Source organism: Crinia signifera, chromosome 8 (genome assembly GCF_055691185.1).
Source record: "Crinia signifera chromosome 8, ASM5569118v1, whole genome shotgun sequence".
NCBI classification, from domain to species: Eukaryota; Metazoa; Chordata; class Amphibia; order Anura; family Myobatrachidae; genus Crinia; species Crinia signifera.
The window spans coordinates 13,899,660-13,922,525 of record NC_139224.1 but is presented as its reverse complement, the minus strand read 5'-3'; the positions used below and the strand labels follow the sequence as shown (position 1 = coordinate 13,922,525).

Sequence of the window (22,866 nt, the reverse complement as noted above, 5' to 3'; positions counted from 1 at the left end):
GTGTCCGTGCGGACTAATGTACATCGGTAAAACGGAACAGAAATTTAAAGGGAGAATGGCGGCCCATAGGTCTGACATCCGCCAAGCTTTAATTTCTGGTACTAGTGACAAGCCCGTAGCCCATCACTTCGCTCTCCTCAAGCACCCCCTCAATAGTTTAAGATACCGTATTATCGATACTATTCCATTTTCCATTAGAGGTGGGAACCGTGCCCTCAAATTAATACAATGTGAGAGCCGTTGGATCGCCAGACTCGACACCATTCATCCTAAAGGTCTGAATGAGCAGATCTCCTATGGTTGCTTTAGACAATAATTGAATGTTGAAAGGCTTTAAAATTCTATCACTGTACTGATAGGAATAATGTGTTGTGTCCATTCGATTTTGCTTGTATATGTATATGCACTTTTTTTGTATCGTTCGTTTAGTTTAAATATATGTTTTGTACTTGCAGCGTCCAGTTGCTTAGCAACTGGATCACCGCTCCAGACGGAGAAGCCGGGCTGACGGGGTGACGGATCGGCAGTGGCGGCTGCGACGCCGACTGGCAACGCACTCCGGAGGCGGGCTCCTTCGCCGGGAAGAGGTAGCAAGCAACGGTATTTAGGTAAGTCACTGTCTGTACACATGTTAGTTTGAAAACAGTTTTAATAAACTGAAACGTTGCTGAGACCCTGTCTACACATCATATTTCTGAGTGCCGCACGCCAAGAGTCTGTATATATATATATATATATATATATATATATATATATATATATATATATATAATTTATGTATATTTAAAATATACACATGGTGGATAATATTTAATCATTAGGCTAATTTAACTTATTAAAAACTGACACAAAAAGAGAGTACAAGAAAAGAGGGGGAAGGAAACAAAATAGCATTAGTAAATAAATATAAATGATATATATCACATCACTCTATATTGAGGAAATGTTTTCTCAACAATGTATATATAGCAAACATGTTCAATAACCGTAACCATCTTAATGTTAATACATCTACATTATGGATTGATTCCCATTCAGTACTATAGTCTCCTTGATGTCACAATGTAGATGTTAGTAACAGCAGCTAATATCATGTAGAACGATACAGGTGAACACAGCTCAAGCTCACTGCTTGAATTACATAACAAGCAGCAAAATGTCTCGACACAAAATGTAAGAGATTTTTATTACGAATGTTTCCATAATTACCATCATGACCCTCTCCAGGAGGGACAGAATGCTCTAGCCCTGGACTTCCCTCTTAATTTATGATTTGCCATCACCTGTAGTGAAACGCCTTTCTTTTCCATTGACCTGTTCAAAACAGGTGCTGGCAATCACACATTAAGAGGGAAGTCCAGAAACAGAGCATTTTGTCCCTCCTGGAGAGGGTAATGTTGGGAGGTATGTGTTTCTGGTATGCTCTAATATTCGGATTTTTAATGGTCTCTTAGTTTTTCCAATATATCTTTTTTTTGTACTGACATTCCAAGATGTATATAACATTTGTAGACATACATGTCATCCTACTTTTAATGTCCCAGGAACATATTCCTTCATTATCCCAAGTTTTTTGTCTATCTCTAGTAGCGCGTCGACACACTTTACAACGCCGCATGGATAAAATCCAACAATTGGTTTAATAATACTACTGTAGTTGATTTCTCCATTTTTAAATTACTGGGTGCCAATTTAGACTTCAGAGTATTAGCTTTCTTAAAAATTATTTGAGGTTTTGGTGGAATGAACATACGCAGGATAGGGTCTAGCAATAGGACATCCCAATGCTTCAAAATGATTTTTCTGATTTTTTGATTATCCGTGCTAATGAATGGAATATTTCCTTGATAGGTATTTTTGGTCTTATATTCAAATAGAGGTTTTCCCTCTACTGCACGGGCTTTATTTTTACATTTATTTATTATGTCAGATGGACAATGTCTAGCACAAAACCGTTTACTATAGACATCTACCTGTTCATCAAACTTTTCCTCCCTTTCACAATTTCATCTAATTCTCACGAATTGTGAATAGGGGATGTTCTTTAACCATTTGTCAAAATAACAGCTCTTGTAATTAATATAGCTGTTATGGTCAACAGCCTTGATAAAAGTATAAGTATCTATTTTCTGTCCTTCAGTCCAATTGTTGGTATCTAGAGCTAGATCTAAGAACTCTATCTTACTATGATCTATTTTTGAAGTAAACTTTAAGTTCAGTTTTAATTCAGCCATAAATTGATTGAACAGGTCGATATCTCCATGCCAGACAATAAGAATGTCGTCTATGTATCTTTTGAAGCATTTGATGTTATCCTTATATGTGCTATTAATTTCAATATTGTTTTCTTCCCACTGTTCAAGATATAAATTGTGAGATTTAATGATGCCATTGTTACATGTGAATAAACTAATGTAAATAATGAAAAATCACATGGGGATCTAGACTCCTTGTGTGTCCAATGTGAGAGGTTGGCGCATAAGGAGTTAAAGATCAGCTGGAAATTACCATGCTTGACAATAACTTACAAGTTAAAAGAATACTTTGAGGTTTTAGGATTATTACAAACTTTTGGGAATGAGAACGGAGATTTTATAGAGGCTTGGTATAACACTCTGGATGAGTGCTCATTTCAATTGATTAAACTCATAAATAAAGAGCGTAAAAAAGAGATCAATGAGATTGATAATGAGATTGCAGCCTTAGAATTGAAACTAGAACCTGCAAAAGTGAATATAAAAATATCAAATGTACTGGTGACCTAAAAATCAATAAAATCGAAGATGATATCATTGCTATAAGTCAAAAGATTTAAGAGAGATCAATTTGACTATAGTAGAGGTAATGTCAGAAATTGGCCACAGACTATACGCTCAAGAGAGGATAATAAGTTTTCCAATGCCGATATTGAATGGAAAAGAGTACCTAGTAGAAATAATTATAAAAAATGTAACCATACTAACAAATTTGAGATTCCTATATCAAATAGATATGATAACCTTAGAACAACGACTAATGCACAATTGGGTAATTTTTTAGAGAGAGCAGTGTGGAGAAACAAGAGGTTTACCCAACAAAATCTAAGAGACAGTCCGAGTTTTCAAATAAAATGATAGATACACTAGAAGAGGAAAGAGAGGAGGGAAGAGGCAACAAAATAAAGAAATGAAATCCGCAATAGAATATGGCATTTTTAATTTATCAGATTATGTTCTTAAAAAGTATGACATTAAATGACTTTCCAGAGGGCTATCTTTTGCGCCTAACAATAAATCGAATGTACTGTATTTGATTTATGAATAGATAGCAACAAATTTGTAAGAACTCTAACACTCAAATGCCACTTTTTTAAAAATAAATGTGACGATAATCCTGATGAGATTTAAAGAATGGATTATGTTAATAATAAATTAAAACTAAAATCCACCTTCTACCAGGTAGAATCGAGAGGGGGCAATATAGATACATTTTTTAGTCTGATTAAGAAAGACTTTGATGAGATGTGTAAAAATGCAAAATCCTACAAAGATAATTTGAGTTCCTTTGAGAGGACAGGTATTAATAACTTAGAGAATAATAATAACATTATATTTAAAGTACCGACAAAGGGTGGGGGAGTAATATTAAATAAAACCGATTATTTAGAGGAAGCATATAGCAGAGGATGGTTTAGTCAATCAACATATTAATCATGACATATATTGAAATACCTTAGTGAATTCAAATGGCACATCGATTACCACTGGTGTACAATCAATGTGGAATCGCTTTATACATGTATCCCATATAGTGGAGGGTTAGCAGGGGTTAGGTACTATTTGGATAAAGATGCCAGTTTGAACCATACTTTCTGTGGCTTTATAATAAATTGTATTGACATAGTCTTAAAGAATAATTATTTCACCTCTAAAGGAGAATATTTTGTACAACAGCGCGGAGTCGCTATGGGTACGTCCTATGGGTCAAGTCTAACCAATTTATATCTTGGACAGTGGGAAGAAAAAAATAAAATTAATTGCACATATAAGGATAACATCAAATGCTTCAAAAGTTACATAGACGATATCCTTATCGTCTGGCATGGAGATATCGACCTGTTCAATCAAATTATGGCTGATTTAAATCTTGTATAACTTAAAATTTACTTTAAAAATAGATCATAGAGTTCTTAGATCTAGTCCTAGATACCAACAATTGGACTGAAGGACAGAAAATAGATACTTATACTTTTATCAAGGCTGTTGACAGTAACAGCTATATTGATTACAAGAGCTGTCATTTAAAAAAAAATGGTTAAATAACATCTGCTATTCACAATTCGTCAGAATTAGATGAAAATGTGAAAGGGAGGAAAAGTTTGATGAACAGGTAGATGTCTATAGTAAACGGTTTTGTGCTAAACATTATCCAGCTGACATAATAAATAAATGTAAAAATAAAGCCGGTGCAGTAGAGAGAAAACAACTATTGGAACATAAGACCAAAAATACCTATCAAGGAAATATTCCATTCATTACAAAGTTTAGCACGGATAATCAGAAAAATCATTTCGAAGCATTGGGATGTCCTATTGCTAGACCCTATCCTGCATATGTTGATTCCACCAAAACCTCAAATAATTTTTAAGAAAGCTAATACTCTGAAGTCTAAATTGGCAACCAGTAATTTAAAAATGGAGAAATCAACTAGTATTATTAAACCAATTGTTGGATTTTATCCATGTGGGAGTTTGTAAAGTGTGTCGACACGCTACTGGTGATAGACAAAAAACTTGGGATAATGAAGGAATATGTTCCTGGGACATTAAAAGTAGGATGACATGTATGTGTACACATGTTATATACATTTTGGAATGTCAGTACAAAAAAAAAAGATATTTTGGAAAATCTAAGAGACCATTAAAAATCCGAATATTAGAGCATACCAGAAACATTCGTAATAAAAATCTCTGTACTTGTGTATTATCTGGGCGCCCGATTTTTTCATCTTAGGGCATTGCACACCCAAAAATCGGTCGCATCGCATGCGATCATATCGCATGCGATGCCACATGATTGGACCCGATTTTTAAATGTACAGGCACCCAGATGCCTGATTCCTATGTTAAATGCCTCCCCAGACCCGATTTGACTGTACACCCACCATGATGGGTAATGACTATGTCACATGCCCCCCATTGTTAACGCCACCCCACGATCAACGCCAACCCGTGGCGAGTGCAGCGAGCCTGCGAGGGGCGGCGGTACGCATCCTCCGACATTTTCATATCCCCACTATCCACATCGGCGTGTAGTTGATTTTATATAGTGTGGTGAGCGCAGCGAGCCACCAAGCCCGAAGTGTGGCAAGCGGACGCGCATTACTTCACATGTATTCCGCGTCTCCTCTCCACGCTTCGGGCTCGGTGGCTCGCTGCGCTCACCACACTATATGAAATCAACTACACGCCGATGTGGATAGTGGGGTAATGAAAAGGTCGGAAGACGCATACTGCCGCCCCTCGTGGGCTCATTGCGCTCGCCATGCTTCAGGTTCGCGTTTATCGTGGCGTTGCGTTAACAATGGGGGGGGGGCATTTTACCAAATAATTAACCATCATGGTGGGTATACAATTAAAAATTGGTCCTGGGGGTGCCATTTAACATTGGGTACAATGTAAAAATCGGTTAGGTCTAGAGATAGGCAAAACAGATCATTAAGCTGATAAAAGGGGAATATACATGACTGAGTAAAAACACTGATCGATGGCTGGGTGCAGAATCACCATCGATGGCAACCATCGATGGCGTCTGCACCGATGGCCATCCCTGGTAGCAGCAGCTAATCTTTTCTATCACTTTCTATCACAGCACTGTATTAAGTCTACAGAGGTAGTACATCTCAGCTGCCACAGGTGGCAGCACTGAGATCAGGGAATAGCATTGTAAACTGAACCGGATCACCTTTTTGGGATCGGCGGCTCATTCGTTCTCAAATAGGATCCGTTCAAAAGATCAGGTTAGTTCGCGAACGACCCATCTCTAGGTAGGTTGCGTCGCATGGCATCGCATGCCATTGTAAGTTAGTCTGGAGGAAGGCAAGATGTGCCGAAAAGGATTCGTCGACTGCTACCACTGCCACACAGCTTTACACAGCCAGAATATGGATGGGTGAATATATCAATGTCCCACTATTCCCAAAACGCTGTTGATTGACCGTTGTCACGCTGGTGGCCTTAAAACCTATTTGAAACAAATAAATAAGGAACGTTTTTCTTCATCTTAAAAGGAGTGCTGCCCTATTTGTACCCTGAAGGATACACAGTTTTCTTATATATACTGTATATATATATATATATATATATATATATATATATATATATATATATATATATATATATATATATATATATATATATATATATATATAGAAAGCAAGGTTCCTAGTAGACCGCAAGGTAGCCAGGAACAACACGTCACTGCAGCACTTAATGAAGAAGGTGAAATCTTTATTGCATAGCCTCATGGCTATGCAATAAAGATTTCACCTTCTTCATTAAGTGCTGCAGTGACGTGTTGTTCCTGGCTACCTTGCGGTCTACTAGGAACCTTGCTTTCTACAAATTTCTACAAGGGCACGCAGCTTTATTTCATTTCTTCGTGGGAAGTGCCGGTCCAGTGTCTGCATATATATATATATATATATATATATATATATATATATATATATATAAAACCTTGGTATGTCCGGCTTACTGACTGTAAATTCCCCTGTGGCACTCTCACCACCAATGCAGACTCCAAATAATGGGCGTCACTCCGTGACTTGGTGAAGCAAAGTGAAGTTTATTCCTTCCTTACGGTCAATGCCGTTTTGGGTATTAACCATTCGTCAGGACCAGAAGTTTTAACAATGTGCAACAATTGTTAAAACTTCTGGTCCTGACGAAGGGTTAATATATATATATATATATGGAGTCTATATATATATATATATAATTTATGTATCATGTATTATTTTTTAAATTGTCATGCCTATGTGATTGCATATGTGTTTTTTTTAAGTATATATATATATATATATATATATATATATATATATATATATATATAGAGAGAGAGAGAGAGAGAGAGAGAGAGAGAGAGAGAGAGAGAGAGAGAGAGAGAGAGAGAGAGAGAGAGAGAGAGAGAGAGAGAGAGAGAGAGAGAGAAGGGGTTTTCAGGGTGCGCTAGGACCTTTCAATTATTTAAGACAGTATGGTTTAAAATAGGAAAAATTTAATAAACATTTGCTCACAGAGCATAGCAGTATAAACAAAGGTCGAATTGATACACTTTACAATGTATAAAATGACATAAACACAATTCAGGTCAACAGTCGAAATTCGCCCAATAGGCCCAACGCGTTTCGTCGTGAACACGACTTCCTCAGGGGCACAATACAACAGTAGGCAACGATGGTCACACTGTGAATTAAAGTAAATACAAATAAATACAATGTCCATAAATTGGATAAAAACAAATAATAAGAAGAGGGTAATAGGTTGAGCAGGTGTAAGAAAAGGGAGAAGGAAAACAATTAAATATTGGTCCTTTGGATCACATACCAGTCAATGGTTTAGGGTTTGGACACCAACCAAATATAGAAATTTCACAAAGAGGAGATGTCCTTAGGTGATTATAACATAATGTCCTAGAATTAAAGTTCAATAAAATCCTCAGTATAACATTTCGCTTAATTCAAAACAGATTATTTTCCTTTTGAAGTATGATGAAAAAAGTACATACCACCAGCTTGTTTACAGATGGATAAACAAATAGAGAAACCATTCAAAGTTATACGGCTATAATGACCACTTTCAATTGTAGATAGATAAGGGGAATCTGGTGAAGTGAATAAGATTGACACTCTATTATAATCAATTCAGCAACCTCTGCAAGTAGGGCAGAGATTGACAGAAAAATACATAGAATTAAATAAAGTATATATCAATACATACTATTTCCGACTAAAGAAATGTACATAAAAAAATTATTTTTCATAATTTTTTAACGGATTACATTCTTGAAAAAAATTAAATTTAGAGGAACAACAGTGTGTTCAACTCACATATTAAACCATGACTTCAAACAGCAAAAATTTACCAATATAGGTGAGTACTTACTAGTAGCCCAATGGAAAGATGTGTACTGCTCAGCTCCAAAAGTGAGAGTGACAGACCAGTGAGTGAGCTGGGTATATATAGGGTGTAGAAAAAACGTCACTTACTGTAGCTGTTAATGGGATGTGAACTATCAAGTGCCTATAAATGGGCATATGGGAAAATTTTTTTTTTTTTTTTTTTTTTTTTTTAGGTATTAATAATTTAACTGGCGCTAGCATAATAAAGAAAAAATCATACAGTGACGGTGTATATAGCTTCAGAAAAAAGAGATAGTCAAATTGAATCCGTCATTGGAACGCACGGTGGGTGTAATATGCGTTCCAATGACGTCATATCCGCCTTTAGTAGCGTGGACGAGCGGAGATTGATGATGGAGCGCATCATGCATTCCATAGGAAAAGCCACTTCCTGGTGCTTCACACCAAACATATACGCGAGGCGCCAGCTACCCGGAAGTGCGGGAGACGGCGGTGGAACGCACTGTGCGTTCCACCATAAGAAAATCTCCTTATATTATAGGGCTATCCCTGAATAGAACTCCACTTCCATAGTAATTACGAGTGGAACGCACCCTGCGTTCCACCTAGAGGAAATGCTGCTAATTAGCGCTACTATAGGTAAAAATAGATTGGGGAAGTTAAAAAGAAATTTTTTGTTGAAAAATATAATTATATGGTGCTAATATAGATACGGGTGTGATATCACTTAAGGGAATGTGAATATTGATATTAATCGATTATAACTAATATATATCAATGGTTGATTGAATTACTAAATTAGCCTCACAATGAATATAGATGGTGAGGTGATATTGATAAATAAATGTTACAATTCATCATGGTGTCCAAACTCTAAACCATTGACTGGTATGTGATCCAAAGGACCAATATTTAATCGTTTTCCTTCTCCCTTTTCTTACACCTGCTCAACCTATTACCCTCTTCTTATTATTTGTTTTTATCCAATTTATGGACATTGTATTTATTTGTATTTACTGTAATTCACAGTGTGACCATCGTTGCCTACTGTTGTATTGTGCCCCTGAGGAAGTTGTGTTCACGACGAAACGCGTTGGGCCTATTGGGCGCATTTCGACTGTTGACCTGAATTGTGTTTATGTCATTTTATACATTGTAAAGTGTATCAATTCGACCTTTGTTTATACTGCTATGCTCTGTGAGCAAATGTTTATAAAATTTTTCCTATTTTAAACCATACTGTCTTAAATAATTGAAAGGTCCTAGCGCACCCTGAAAACCCCTTTTCTCTCTATTTCTATACTGGGTCCTATCTAACAGGGGACCCCCTCAGGGTTGCTGCTTAACTAAATTCACTGAGCGCATTGTGTGGCCTTCTTTTTCTCGATATATATATATATATATATATATATATATATATATATATATATATACTGTATATATTGGAAAAGAATGGAAAGAGCGCACAATGAGCCAAATAGTAAGTCAACACTTTACTTGAAATAAAAGCTCACATGCATTAAGGTTTTCGTTAAACAGCTTGCAGCCCAAGTGGGAAGAAGACAGTATAGGTATTTGGAAGAAACAGTCAAACCGGCGTCCAGCGTCAGATTGCCGCAGTCCCAAACCACACGATCTCCCACACAGTGGACGTCACTCCGTCCTCTCTGCAAGCCACGCCCAACACGTTTCGTCTATGGACTTCATCAGGGGGGGTGTCCATTTCAGTACTACAAGCTCTTATATAGCCACATTCAGTTAGCACTACTCAGATTACTTGTAATCCTCAAATGAGGCCCATGTAGTCACAATATTGTTAAATAATTAATTCATCCTAGCCGCTGTTTATATGATACACCATACATAAAAAATTACATAATAATACAATATTTATAAACTTACACAATACATATACACATAATACATAAACGGAACATATCAACACAGATATGTAATATACATACGATATTTGTCCAAAAAATATGTAAAAAACATTATATATCATATACATTAATTAAATTCAAAATAAAAATAATGAAATAAGTAAAAATATTTTCATGATAACTTCACTGAGGAAGAATAAAAGAAGAGAGAGAAGAGACTTATTAGTTACAATTAAATCACAGTCAAGATAAATCAAGCATTAATCCAATACAGGGGTTAATTACTGCGGGGAACTGACAACACCAATGCACACGGGCGTCTACCGCTACCGACCGTCTATAGACAAGGCTCATGGAGCACAGCTCAACAGCATAAGTCAGTCAGTCGGCAGCTAGTTGACACGTGTTAATGCAAAAAAGTAGTGATGTCACAACCCTCATTCATCCCCATCGGTGACAATGTTCCTAACGTGTATATCCAGAATGTCTCACGGATACTTAATTTCTTATTAATGTCACCTCCCCTTTCATCAAGGGTCACTTGCTCAATGGCCTCAAAGTTAAACTTATTCAGATTGGATGCACAACACTCAGAAAAATGCCTTGGTACACTGTGGTGGGGTACATTATTCCGAATATTGTGCATATGTTCCAATATGCGTATTTTCAATAAACGCTTAGTTTTCTCCACATAACCTTTCCCACATCCACATTTGATGAAATAAATGGCATGACTAGACAGACAGGACATTTTACTCTTAATGTCCCATGACTTCTTCTTATTAATATTAACAATCTTCGTTCTGTCTTTACTTGCAAATTTACAAACCTTGCATCTATTGCAAGGAAATAAACCTTTCACTGAATGTCAGCTGTACCACATGTTTTTATCTTACTAGGTGTCAAAATCGACTTCAAAGCATTAGCTTTCTTAAAGACTACCTGAGGTCTATCAGGCAAAATATCCATCAATGAGGGATCCAATTTCAGAATCCCCCAATGTTTCCCCCAAATTTCTTTGATCTTGTTACCATCTGTATTATATTTTGTAACAAATGGTACTGGAAACCTATTCTTATCCTTTTGCCGATTTTTATATTCAAGGAGAGTTCCTCGATTCATAGATTCCGCTTTATTTCTACTTCTTTGAATCAAATCATCAGGGTATCCTTTCTCCCTAAACCTAGAGCTAAAAATGTCATACTGTTCATTACATTTTTCATCAGATCTATAGTTCTTACACATTCTTAAAAACTGGGAATACAGTATATTACTTAGCCATTTTCTGTAGTGGCAACTCTCATAGTGAACATAACTGTTACTATCCACTTTTTCCACATGCGTATATGTATCTATTTTGCCATCAACAGAGAACTTGCTAGAATCTAATATCAAAGCTAAAAATTCCAATCTGGTCTCACTAACCACATAAGTGAAACTGAGAGTATAAGTATTTATATTCAGTTTAGTCATAAAGTTCTCAAAGGAGGTTCTGTCACCATGCCATACCATTATCAGGTCATCAATATATATTTTAAAATATTTGATGTTCCCACTGTATTAACAATTAATCTGGGGATTATTTTCTTCCCACTCACCCAAATATAAATTTGCCAAGTTAGGGGCATAGGGGGTCCCCATTGCCACTCCGCAGCACTGGAGAAAGAACTCCCCTTGGAAAACAAAATAATTATTCTCCATAATTAATTTAATACATTCTACCAAAAATTCCCTAAATGCTAAAGTTAACGTAGGGTCCTTTAAGAGAAAATATTCAACAGCCCTCAGTCCCCCCTCATGCGGAATTGAGGTGTAGAGGGCTTCTACATCGATCGAACACCATATATAGTCCTCCTTCCAAACAAAATCATCTAGGGATCTTAGAACCTCTGTTGAGTCCTTTAGATATGAACCCAATGCAGACACATATTTCCGTATATTTAGATCAATAAACTCAGATAGTAATGAAGTAGCAGACCCTATCCCCGCCACAATAGGTCTACCGGGCGGTTTAATAAGACGCTTGTGGATTTTCGGCAAAAAATAAAATAAAGCCACAGATGGACTCAAATTCACAATATACTTATACTCGTTATTACTGATAAGTTTGTTCTGTAAGCCGAATTCGATCAAATTTTTTAATTTTTCAATGACTCCTTGGGTGGGATCATTTTGTAATTTCTGGTAGGTGGTAAACATATATGTAACATGTTGGAAACCGTCTGGTGATTTATTTATTCTGCCAGCTCTCCGAGTGCCACGTCAAACTACATGTCTACATTCCGTCTGCACAAGACGGCAACGAAGGCACCGGAGCAGGGTTAATTAATTCAAGCCAGTGCCGGGACACAAGCTACATATATATATATATATATATATATGGAGTATTTGGAGCTCCAACTGCGCACAGTAACAGGGTGAATGCAAATGTGCTTCTCCTTTTCAGCGATGTATCTGCAGCCTTTTCTCCCAATGAGCCAGACCACGGCTCACAGGTGTCCCAATTTCATATGCAGAAAGAGAGAGAATGGCGCAACCAAGTCAGTGATCGTAAAAAGTTTTTACTAAACAAATAAATAACTGACATACATGGTAAAAAGCAGCAAACAGCTTGCCCAACGGTTAAGATCCTTCAGAAGCCACCGGGAATCGGTGGAAGCCGGGACTCAGTTTCCCACCGACGGTGCTTCTTTCACTCGGACCAGGAGAGACCAGTTCAGGTCTGTGCACGATGCCGTGAAGGTAGCCACGCCTCTACGCGTTTCGTCACGTGTGGGACTTCGTCAGGAGGTGTGGTTATCCTGGATCCTAGTGTGTCTTATATCCACCTCTCAATCAGCTGGTATTGATTGAGATTGGAATCACCTAAGTGTCATTCACTCAGCTAACTCTCAATACTAAATAGCAAGCATATATATGCATCGTTTAAGTATGTACTTTACATATTAAAAAAGCAAATATTACAGGTATACATCATAGAAGATTATTACATGTTTTAAAACATTACAGATTTCAGAGAAAAAAAAGACATTTCAATATTTGGAATATAAAATGCCTGTGGTCGGCTCGTGGACTCGAGCTGCGGCCGGCGGCATCCTGCATCAAACATATTTAAGAAAAAAATACACATATATAAAACATATAACATATATTTAAGATATCATAAAAAACTATTGTTAGAATTCATAAAAAATATATTTTTTACTAAACCTTGCTAACTAACAATTCCAGTCGTTTCCCCTAGCAACCACATTTCAAGGGATAAAAGAAGGAGAAAAAAAAAGATATATAAATAATCAAGCAATCACAATTTTGCAACATAATACCTTAAAGAATATATCCATGACATGAACACTGTGACCGCGATAGAGCTCCACATTAGCACAACACACCACGGGACCCTATAGGTTAAGACACAGAGGTCCGCAGACCCAACAACTGTGTCCCAACCAGTGCACCGTTAAATGTGTGTACTGTCAGTGGAGAAAAGAGACAATATCGCAGCCCTCGTTCATGCCTGTTGGTGAGAAAGTATTGACCGTATATATCCAGTAGGTCTCACGCCTACTCAATTTATTTAAAATGTCTCCACCTCGCTCATCTAATGAGATTTGTTCAAGTGCTTTGAAAGAAAAATGTCTGAGATCTCCGTTGTTACATGCCAGAAAATGTCTGGAGACACTTTGTGTGTTAACCTTGTTGCGAATATTACGTGTGTGCTCCAAGATACGCAATTTCAATTGTCGCTTGGTCTTACCAATATATCGTTTCCCGCAACTACAGGTTAACATATAAATGACAAATGTGCTTAAACAGGTCATTTTACTTTTTATATTCCAAGATTTAGACCCCTCACTATTGGAAAATTTAAACTTGTCACGGTCAACATATTGACACATTTTGCACTTTGAGCAAGGAAAAAATCCTTTTGTTGTATTTAGCCAATTAGTACTTGTGATTGATTTTAAATGACTTGGAGCTAGGTTGGTTTTAAGAGTGGCTGCTCTTTTAAATACCACTTGCGGCCGATTGGGAATGATTGTTTTTAGTAGGGGATCCAATAGGAGGACATCCCAGTGTTTATTAAGTATCGTCTTTATTTTATCGCTGTCTACATTGTACTTAGTGACAAAAGGAACGAACGCAGCCTCATTATTTTTCTCTTTTGTTTGATACACCAATAAATCCTGTCTATTTTTATCACTAGCTCTCTTTTTGCATTTATGTATCAGATGTTGTGGGTAGTTTTTCTCCTCAAATCGGGTGCTATAAATTTCTGTTTGTTCCTCAAATTTTTCAACTGTGGAACAATTCCTTTTTAGTCTTATGAATTGTGAATAGGGGATATTAGATACCCATTTATTAAGATGGCAGCTTGAAAAATTTATATAACTGTTGCTGTCGACACATTTGATATGTGTGTATGTGTCGATCAGTTTTGTAGATTCCCAATTTGAAGTATCTAAAACTAAATCTAAAAATTCAATTTTTACAGCATCATATTTAGAGGTGAATTTTAAGTTAAGATTGTTTATATTTATTTTGGACATAAATTCCTCAAAACTGCTTTTATTCCCCTGCCAAACAATGATGATATCATCTATAAAACGCTTGTAGCATTTTATTTGATGGCTATATTCGATGTTAATTTCAACATTATTGTTTTCCCATTTGCCCAAGTACAAATTGGCTAAGCTCGGGGCATACGGAGTCCCCATCGCAACTCCGCAGAGTTGCAGAAAAAAATGATTTTGAAAAAGAAAATAATTATTTTCTAAAACCAGACGTATGCTATCCAAAATGAAACAACGGAGATGCTCACTAATAGTATCATCCCTTATCAGAAAGTCATTGACCGCCTCTAATCCTCCCTTGTGGGGGATCGAGGTGTACAATGCCTCCACGTCCACTGTGCACCAATTATAGTCGCTTTGCCACTCAAATGTTTGTGACCATTGCAGTATTTCTGTGGAGTCTTTTAAATAAGATTTTAGAGAGGTGACATATTTCTGTAGGTATATGTCTACAAATTCTGAGAGGTGAGATGTTGCTGAGCCAATTCCCGATATTATCGGGCGGCCCGGGGGTTTTTCTAGTCGCTTGTGCAACTTGGGGAGGTAGTAAAAAATTGCCACCATAGGGTTCTCAATGACAATATATTTGGCTTCATTCTTATTAATACTTTTATTCTCAAGTCCTTTTTGGACCAGGTTTCTGATTTTCTCTATGATGTTTATTGTAGGGTCATTAACCAGTTTTAAGTATGTAATTTCATCTCCCAGAAGCCGATGTGCTTCGGTCAAATAATCATCTTTATTAAGAACTACCAACCCCCCCCCTTTATCTGCACATTTAATTATGATCTCATTATTTTCTTCTAATTTTTTCAAAGCATATCTCTCATTATGTTATGATCTCCTGTGCCACGCTGCCTGGCGAGGCACTACGCGAAACTGGCTGGCAGGAGATCCAATCGGGAAAGGAGGGCAACCTCGCCAACCTGACTCCGTTGCTACCAGATGAAGTTGGCGTGTGAGTGCAGGGCTAAGGCTTCACCAAAAATAGCCGCGTTCGTGAGAGCCTGTTAGTCAGGCTCCCACCTCGATGCCACCTGGTCTTACGATGTGACAACTCGCACGCCAAGGTCAGTGATCAGCAAGGGGAAACACTAGCTAACAACCTTCCCCTGGCGAGGATACCAACGGGACTCCCGTATGGGTGAGCAGAGTGCAGGGAGTGCACAACACAATATTAATCCACATGCACGGGCGTAACAATACGCAAGATGTTTACACAATAATCCCAAGGGTGCGTAACAATACACAGACGATGTATCAATAACAATATAAGGATAGTGGCCTGGGGGTAACCCCCACTTATCTGTGTGCAGCGGCACGAAGACGGCAGGGTCCAAGGAACAGACAGGAGGGAACACAAAGTATGGATGTGGTCTGGATCCAGGAGGTGGACACTGGGCCAATGGCAGACAGCAAGCGGACACCGGAACACACTTGGAGACGGAACACAAGCACAGGGGAGACTGGAGACGGCACTGGATACAACACGGGTGATAGGAGACAGGTACTGGGAGACTGGAGACGGCACAGGATACAAGGAATGGCGTACTGGATACAAAGGGAGCGCAGGAACACTAAGGTCAGGACCAAAGCTATAACCGGCCCTGAGTGTAACCAGGTGCCGGTTTAAATAGCGCGCCAGACCCCTGCTAATTACCGGCAGAATCCTCCCCTTCCTCCCCGCGGCTGCCAGGCGTCCTCCGTCGCCTAGGCAACCGTTGCGGCAGGGGAGGAAGAGACACGGACGCTGGACGCGCGTGTGCGTCCGGCGGAAGTGAGGCGGCTGTGACGCGGCGGCGTCCCCGTCGCCCGGCAACCGCCAGGAGGGAGTTAGAGACTGTACGGGCAGCGTCTGCGCTGTCCCCGCAGTCTCTAACAGTACCCCCCCCTTGAGGAGGGGTCACCGAACCCTTAGCACCAGGTTTCCAAGGAAATTTCTTGAAAAATTCTGTTTTTAATCTGGGCGCATGGAAGGACTTCTCCGGGACCCAAGATCTCTCCTCATCTCCATATCCCTTCCAGTGGACAAGGAACTTAAGCCGACCTCTGACCATCTTAGAGCCCAAGATATGTTCCACCAAATACTCCTTGTGTCCATGCACTATAATGGGTCTTTGAGTACGCGTGGATCCGGATGGGCGATTTCCAAAAGCAGGTTTGAGGAGAGAACAATGGAAGACATTATTAATGCGTAAAGATTTGGGAAGTTGTAACCTGAATGCGACTGGGTTGACTTTTCTAATGATCAAAAATGGACCAATGAATCTGGGACCCAGTTTAGGACATTGCTGTCGGAGCTTAATATGGCGAGTGGACAACCAAACCCTCTGACCTACTCTGAAAGGACATGGCCTTCTGTGTCTGTCGAAGAACAATTTAGAGCGAGCTGAGGATAATCTAAGAGCCAGATGTATCTTTTTCCAGGCTCTTCGAAAGGACAAGACAGAAGAGGAGGATCTGGAGGGGTCTACCGGAGGTATGAAAGAATTACATCTGGGATGGAAGCCTAGGTTACAGAAGAACGGAGAGGTACTGGTGGCTGTATGATAAGCGTTGTTATAAGCGAACTCTGCTAATGGCAGGAGTTCAGCCCAGTTGTCTTGGCACTTTGAGACAAAGCAGCGGATGTACTGCTCTAAAGCCTGATTGACCCTTTCGGTCTGTCCGTTCGACTGTGGGTGATGACCAGAGGAGAGACTGACTTGAATGCCTAGGGCAGAGCAAAAGTTTTTCCAGAACCTAGCTACAAACTGAGAACCCCTGTCAGAGACTATATCAACTGGGAGACCATGAAGTCTAAAAATATTGGTGACGAACAACTGGGCCAGTGATCTGGCAGTGGGGAGTCCGCATAAAGGAGTAAAATGAGCCATCTTGGAAAATCGATCTACTGTGACCCAGATGGTGGTGAATTTATTAGAAGGAGGAATATCCACAATGAAGTCCATGGAAATGTGGGACCATGGTTTTTCTGGGATGGATAGAGGAAGCAGCGGCCCGACCGGAGCCTGTCGTGAAGATTTGTGCCGCGCACAGACCAGACAGGAAGAAACAAAGTGTTCAACCTCCCGCTTCATGGAAGGCCACCAAACAGCCCTGGACAGATGTTCAAGAGTCTTGGTAATACCCGGATGCCCGGCGCTTTTGGACGAATGAAAATCTTTAAGAACGTCCTGCCGCAGATTCTTGGGGACAAACAACCGATTCTGGGGTGTCTGTTGGGGAGCCGCGGACTGAGCGGCAAGAACTAAAGTGGCTAAATCTTGCGTCACGCCTGCCAAAATGACTGAGTGTGGAACAATAGGAGATATTCCTGTATCAGCCCTTTGAGAGGTCAAAAAACTACGAGAGAGAGCATCTGCCTTTATGTTCTTCGAGCCCGGTCTAAAAGTAATGAGAAAATTGAACCTGGTAAAGAAGAGTGCCCACCGAGCCTGTCGTGGATTAAGGCGTTTGGCAGATTCAATATAAGACAGATTTTTGTGGTCAGTGATTACAGTAATAATATGTTGGGCTCCTTCTAGCCAATGTCGCCACTCCTCAAACGCCCATTTGATAGCTAGAAGTTCCCGATTGCCCACATCGTAATTCATCTCGGCCGACGAGAATTTACGTGAGAAGTAGGCACAGGGATGAACCTTGGAACTCCGTGGATCCCTCTGTGAAAGGACTGCTCCCGCTCCCACATCTGAGGCGTCGACTTCGACAATGAAAGGAAGACAAGGGTCCGGATGCCGTAAAATGGGAGCTGAGCAAAAAGCTTCTTTTAAAGACTCGAAGGACTCAATGGCACGTGGAGACCAACACCCTGGGTCAGCTCCTTTACGGGTTAATTCCACTATGGGGGCAACAATATCGGAGAAAGAGCGGATAAACTTACGATAATAGTTGGAAAACCCTAGGAATCTTTGAATGGCTTTGAGAGTGGTAGGACGTACCCACGACTGGATGGCCTGTACCTTGGTGGGATCCATGGAGAACCCCTTGGAAGAGATGATGTATCCTAAAAAGGTTACTTGAGACACCTCAAACTCACACTTTTCTAACTTGGCATACAGGTGATTCTCACGCAGTTTCTGTAAGACCAACCTAACGTGCTGCCGATGCTCAGGTAATGATTTAGAAAAGATGAGTATATCGTCCAAGTATACCACCGCAAAACAACCCAGAAAAGGTCGGAGGACCTCGTTAATAAAGTCTTGAAAGACTGCAGGAGCATTAGCTAAACCGAAAGGCATGACAAGATACTCAAAGTGTCCCGAATGCGTGTTAAAGGCTGTCTTCCATTCGTCTCCTTCCTTAATTCGGATGAGGTTATAGGCCCCTCTGAGGTCAATCTTGGAAAACACCACTGCCTCTCGGATTTGATCAAAAAGAACCGAAATGAGGGGTAACGGGTATGAATTTTTTACCGTGACCTTGTTAAGTGCTCTATAATCAATGCACGGTCGCAAGGAACCGTCTTTCTTTTCAACAAAGAAAAACCCAGCTCCAACTGGAGATTTAGAGGGACGGATAAAGCCTTTCTTTAAACTTTCTTGAATATACTGATCTACCGCCTGGGACTCTGGTGCGGACAGAGCGTACAGGCGCCCCTTCGGGAGTCTGGCATTGGGTACTAGATCGATGGTACAATCAAATGTGCGATGCGGGGGCAGGGTATCCGCTTCTTTTTTAGAAAATACATCAGTAAAGTCGCTATACTGAGGAGGAAGCGACTGTAGAGTGGGTAGTGCCCCCCGGAGAGGAAGAGAAAGACAAGTGGCAAGACAAGGGTTACTCCACCGAACGATTTCCCCCGTTACCCAATTGAATTCTGGATTATGTAATCTTAACCATGGCAACCCGAGGACAATGGGGGTGAGAGGACAATGAAAGACAAAGAAAGAAATATCCTCCGAATGAAGGGCACCTATAGACAGATGAACTACTGGTGTGGTGTAGGAAATTTTGCCTTCAGACAATGGACGGCCGTCCAGACCACACACGGAGATAGAATCGGCCAGAGGCACCAGCTCAAGCCCCAGTTGCCGAACTAGACCTTCGTCCATGAAATTACCGGCCGCTCCAGAGTCAACAAAAGCAAAAACTTCCTGCGAGCGGTTAGCCCTGGATACAGATGCAGTAATAAAAAGAGAGTTTGAGGGAGAAAAGCATGACAGGCCCGAGTGAACCTCCCCAGCATCACTTAGGCCCTGTCTTTTCCCGCCTTCAGTGGACAGTTGACAGCATGATGTCCCGGACCCCCACAATACAGACACAACCCTTTGAGACATCTGCGGTTCTTCTCAGAAGAGGATAGTCGAGTGGCCCCCAGCTGCATAGGTTCGTCACCGGGTACCTCGGTAGACTCCCCCAGAACCGAAGATGGCAACACTCCAAACGACCTCTCTCTTCGCTGCTCTCGGAATCTCCTGTCCACTTTAATGGACAATTGCATAATACCATCAAGGGTGCTAGGCGTGGGGTAGTGCACTAATGCATCTTTAAGAGACTCAGACAACCCAATGCGAAACTGACTACGTAGGGCCGGGTCGTTCCAGCCAGAATCTATGGCCCATCTCCTAAATTGGGTGCAATAGACTTCGGCCGTACCCTGCCCTTGTCGAAGGGCCCTAAGATTAGCCTCGTCTGAGGCAGCACGATCTGGGTCGTCATACAATAACCCCATGGCGGCAAAGAAATTATCTAAAGAAGAAAGGGCCTCAGAACCAACAGGAAGGCCAAAAGCCCAAGTCTGAGGGTCCCCCTGTAACAGGGAAATGACGATTCCCACCCGTTGGGCTTCAGAGCCAGAAGACCCAGGGCGTAATTTGAAATAAAGTCTACATGCCTCTCTAAAATTAAAAAACAGCGACCGATCCCCAGAGAAACGGTCGGGGAGATTTACTTTGGGTTCTGCAACTCTATCAGAGCGAGAACCAGCCTGCTGCCGTTCTTCCTGAGAATTTACCCGTAAAGTTAAGTCCTGTAATTTCTGCGTCAAAGTGTGCATTTGTCCTATCAGGGCCTGACCAGAAATCTGCTGGGAATGCTCCATAGTGAGAGGGAGGGCTCTGAGCTGAAGGGAAAAAATATCGCCTCAGGTTTCAGTTTGGCCGGTTATAATGTTATGATCTCCTGTGCCACGCTGACTGGCGAGGCACTACGCGACACTGGCTGGCAGGAGATCCAATCGGGAAAGGAGGGCAACCTCGCCAACCTGACTCCGTTGCTACCAGATGAAGTTGGCGTGTGAGTGCAGGGCTAAGGCTTCACCAAAAATAGCCGCGTTCGTGAGAGCCTGTTAGTCAGGCTCCCACCTCGATGCCACCGATGTGACAACTCGCACGCCAAGGTCAGTGATCAGCAAGGGGAAACACTAGCTAACAACCTTCCCCTGGCGAGGATACCAACGGGACTCCCGTATGGGTGAGCAGAGTGCAGGGAGTGCACAACACAATATTAATCCACATGCACGGGCGTAACAATACGCAAGATGTTTACACAATAATCCCAAGGGTGCGTAACAATACACAGACGATGTATCAATAACAATATAAGGATAGTGGCCTGGGGGTAACCCCCACTTATCTGTGTGCAGCGGCACGAAGACGGCAGGGTCCAAGGAACAGACAGGAGGGAACACAAAGTATGGATGTGGTCTGGATCCAGGAGGTGGACACTGGGCCAATGGCAGACAGCAAGCGGACACCGGAACACACTTGGAGACGGAACACAAGCACAGGGAGACTGGAGACGGCACTGGATACAACACGGGTGATAGGAGACAGGTACTGGGAGACTGGAGATGGCACAGGATACAAGGAATGGCGTACTGGATACAAAGGGAGCGCAGGAACACTAAGGTCAGGACCAAAGCTATAACCGGCCCTGAGTGTAACCAGGTGCCGGTTTAAATAGCGCGCCAGACCCCTGCTAATTACCGGCAGAATCCTCCCCTTCCTCCCCGCGGCTGCCAGGCATCCTCCGTCGCCTAGGCAACCGTTGCGGCAGGGGAGGAAGAGACACGGACGCTGGACGCGCGTGTGCGTCCGGCGGAAGTGAGGCGGCTGTGACGCGGCGGCGTCCCCGTCGCCCGGCAACCGCCAGGAGGGAGTTAGAGACTGTACGGGCAGCGTCTGCGCTGTCCCCGCAGTCTCTAACACATTATTGGTTAAGTTATCACTTTTCATTTTATCGTTACTAGAACATAATTTCTCAAAATCTTTTTGAATTAAATTCTGAAAAGTTTCCAGATTACTCCCGCGGGATTCGATGGGAAAAAAACTGGATTTGGGTTTTAACGAGGTCCCTACTACAGGCTCACTTTGGCTTGGTTCAGTTATTTTTTGTTTAGCAAAATGACGTTTTAATGTAAGATTACGTATAAATTTATTGGAATCTATAAACAGTTCGAAAGCATCAGGTTTCACATTTGGTGAAAAAGATAACCCTTTGGATAATAATTTAATCTCGTTTTGTTTTAACTCATACTTCGATAAATTGAAAATGCCGTAATCTCTCAATGGTTTGGTCTTTTGGCTTTGTACCCTCTTTCCTCCCCGGGTCCCTCGTCTCGTAGGTCTTGTTTTCTTTTTACACCCGGGCTCTCTTTCGCATTTCTGTCTTGGGGTAATTTGTTCCTCCATTGAGGCCGGTCTAAAAAAATTTTTCCCTGTCTTGGGGTGGATGGGTTGAGTACTTCATACCTATTTCCAAGGGGGATGTAATTACTATTACTCTGGGGATTTTTATATGAATATTTCCTTCTTGATGGTACAGTTTGCCATTCATTACCTGAATGTTGATGGTTAGGGATAAAACTTTTTGGTCTGGGCCATGATCTTATATTCCCATTTTTATAATCCATTAAGTCTCGTTTAAATTTTCTGACTTTGGTATCTATCACATTATCCTCCATCTTTTTTATTCTAATATCACTCTGTTTTTTTAAATCCTTAAATTCTTGCATTTCTTTAACAGGTTCTATTTTAGATTCCAATATAACAATTTCTTTATCTAAATCGTTAATCTCATGCTTTCTTTCTCTGATTATTAACTGCATTAACTGCAAGGAACATTCGTCTATGATGTTATACCAGGTATCAGTGAATTCCTTCCTTTCGTTGCCAAAGGTAGGATTTTTAATGATTCTTAGACCTCGTGGGATCCTTTTGGCCTCGACATAATTTTCGAGAGTTGTTATTTCCCAGCTAAGTTTCATTTCTTTTATCAAACACTTTTCAAGCTGTGCATTGATAGTGTCTAAGTCATTATTGTGTTTAATTCCACTAGTGGGAATG

At 40.6% G+C, this 22,866-nt stretch overlaps 1 long non-coding RNA gene across 2 annotated transcripts; it reads right to left on the bottom strand.

Annotated features, from left to right (window-relative positions):
• Window positions 1–7,367: 7,367 nt before the first annotated feature.
• On the bottom strand, window positions 7,368–8,169 carry LOC146026939 (uncharacterized). Of its 2 annotated transcripts, XR_014454586.1 has the most exons (4): window positions 8,144–8,169; window positions 7,767–7,862; window positions 7,586–7,671; window positions 7,368–7,444 (listed from the first exon to the last, which is right to left on the bottom strand). It is a non-coding gene; the product is annotated as an uncharacterized LOC146026939 (long non-coding RNA). The 2 variants fall into 2 exon arrangements; XR_014454585.1 differs by having other exon boundaries at window positions 7,586–7,862.
• Window positions 8,170–22,866: the final 14,697 nt, after the last annotated feature.